The sequence below is a fragment of the Hesperophylax consimilis genome, chromosome 21, assembly GCF_061612785.1.
Source record: "Hesperophylax consimilis isolate HC1 chromosome 21, BYU_Hcon_1.0, whole genome shotgun sequence".
NCBI lineage: Eukaryota > Metazoa > Arthropoda > Insecta > Trichoptera > Limnephilidae > Hesperophylax > Hesperophylax consimilis.
This window is the reverse complement of record NC_142856.1, coordinates 24108299-24111299: the sequence shown is the minus strand read 5'-3', so window position 1 is coordinate 24111299 and position 3001 is coordinate 24108299. Positions and strand designations below refer to the sequence as shown.

The following is a 3001-nucleotide window of genomic DNA, read 5'->3' as shown; positions in this document are numbered from 1 at the left end:
TATAAATGTTCTTCCTTTATTTAAAGGATTTTAAGTCATTTTAGTTTATTTTTACGACAGGTTGATTGTTCATCTCAGAACAAAATTTTAGGCTGGTGAATGGGATTGGCTCCAAATGAGAATTATATTGTCTATGGTTACGCCTTTTTTATAGTTTCTATCCTAGTCGATGGTGAGTATGTGTAGTAGTGACGTATATTTTTCAGTTACAGACTTTTATCTATGGCAAACATTAGGACCCATGGGCTCAGTACTAAAAACCCGAAGATATTGATCTAGTGAGTGGTTCATTTATGCATCGTAGGGAGTGGTTGTGCGTGCGTTGGCGATTGGATTTCAAGATGAACACTACGTGGTGTAATGAACTAGAACTGACCCTCATGGAGTGTGTTCAAGCTGAGCCGATACTCTGGCAGTCGAAACACAAGGATCATAAAAATAATAATATGGTTCATGATGCCTGGACACGCATAAGTGCTATTTTAGATATACCATAGCTGAGTTAAAGAAAAAGAAGGAATCACTTATGTCGAGCTATAGATCGTATAGAAAGAAAGTAAAGGATTCTATCCACAGCGGTGCGAGCTCAAGTGATATTTACAAACCCATATGGTTTGCTTATGAAACCATGAACTCATTTCTTGGAGATAATGCGAAATGCAAAAAAACAACAAGTACTGTAAGTATTAATATATCTTTATTATTTTAAAATTACAACATTTACTTAACTAATTATTTTCAAAGTATTTCGTGAACTCGTCTCTTATATCACGAGCGCTTAGAGCGGGTCGGCGTGGTAAATGAGGTATTCGACGTATCGCACAATCCGTCCCAATTTCATTTCTCCATAAACCAGGTATAATTAATGGGTTGTTCTCATCAATTACATCCACTGTTCCGGGCGGAGTATAAATCTTCGAGGAAGTGGAACTTTTTCTTAAGAAATTATGCAATAATATACATGTTAATGTCAGAAGTGTAACTTTTTCAGGATTTAATTTAATTGGTTTTTTAAATATTCTGAATCTTGACACTAGTATTCCAAACGTATTTTCAACTACAACCCTAGCACTAGATAACCTTTGATTAAATTTACGTTTTGGCGATCCCCAATCATGGTTACCAGGATAAGGTTTCATAACATGTTCTGTAAGTGCAAAGGCACCGTCTCCTAAAAAAACATAGGGTATATTTTGGTTTGAAATTGGTAAAGGACGCGGTGTTGGTAAATTTAACTCATTACGACATATTTTTTTCCACAATGAACTATTTCTTAACACCCCACCATCGCTGATTCTGCCTTGACAGCCTATGTCTGCGAAGATAAAATTATAATTACTATCTACTAAAGCTAACAATACAATACTAAATGTTTTCTTATAGTTAATGTATTCCGATCCTGAGTTAATTGGACATTCTATGACTACATGTTTTCCATCAATTGAACCGATAGCATGAGGAAATTTATGTGCAAATCCTTTTTCGATATCCAGCCACTCTTCTGCTCTCGTTGGCATCTGTAGAAATAAAAGAATACATTAATTAAATATTTATCTATTTCAGGATGGATCATCGTCGTCGGTGATCGACGAAGAGGAGGAGAGTTTTGATGCAACTGTAGACGATAGTCAATCTACGAGAGCAACTGAAGAAGAAGATAGTCTACCTATAAGAACACCAACAGTTCGTCGTCGTAATAACCCTATAGAACTTGTGGCTGCTGGAGAAACAGTTAGGGATGCTCTGGTTACTCTAAAAGAAACTTTAAAGAGGCGACGAATTGAAGAAGACGATGAGTGTGACTTACATGGCAAAGTTATAGCCAAAAAGTTGAGAAAATTACCTGAGGACGAAAGAACGCAATTTGTTTGTGACATATACAATATGTTTATGCGTCATGAACAACGTACTTCAGCATCATTTTCACCAGTTTCAACTCATTCAGAACTATTTACATCACACTATCAGAGAGCAGATACTTCACACAGCAGTTACTCCGATCCATCAATGCACCACCACTTGTCACCTCCAGAAATCCATATTCCCGAACAAAACCCAACCTCTGCTGCTTCACAGATTATCATCACTTCAAATGAATGAATTCGACCGGCTAATCAAGAATACACAAATATTGTTCGAAATGTGATTGACGCCGCGTACTATAATGCTTAATTTTTTAAAGATTCATTGTTTTTTAAAATACTGATCAATAAATAAGTACAAATTAAAAAAAAGTTCAAAATTCATAAATAAAAAAAAACTAAAAAAACTTAATTATTATTTCAAGTACCTATTGTTTAAAAGATAATTAATGTTTATGAATAGTGCTGTAAGTGTTTAATTAATACATACTTAATAAACAATTTTAATAATCAATTGTTTTTTACTTACTTTAATTTCATCCTTTAGGGCTTCATTCAAAGCATGACATACTTCTGGAATAATCTTCGATATTAGTTGAGGTGAGATTTTAAATAAATAGTGGAGACTTTCGAAACTATCTCCAGTAGCCAAATATCGCAATGTAATGGCAAGGCGTATTTTAGCTGGGATCGATGGTCTTAATTGAGTGTCTTCTTTGGCTATCATTGGTAAAACTTTGCCTAATAAGTTATCAAAATCCGACTGAGACATTCTCGTAAACTTATCAAATTCTCCTGATGGTTCAGCAACTAATTATTAATTATAAATCTACGAAGTACCTACGAAGCGTCGTGCTCTGTCAAGCTATCGTTAATAATAGTAAACAACTTTATAATAAATCCGACGGAAGAAAAAACGTAATCGTCGTTAAAAACAACGAAAGTTCAACACGTGGTAGTGTTCTCCAGTGACTTTTTAACATTTTACCATTGTTTTTTTAATAATATAAACTATAAAATTCACTGCATCCCAAACCAAAGTGTTGTGTACAACGGATAAAGTGCGCAGATTGGCCGCTTTAATTATGAGCTCACCTTTCAGGGCTCCTATTGGTTGCGTTTGTGTTGTGAATTTGTGA

The 3001-nt window shown here is 34.7% G+C and overlaps 1 pseudogene; it reads left to right on the top strand.

Moving 5' to 3' along the window:
* The first annotated feature begins 341 nt into the window (after positions 1-341).
* On the top strand, positions 342-2100 carry LOC149413768 (uncharacterized; annotated as a pseudogene).
* Positions 2101-3001: the final 901 nt, after the last annotated feature.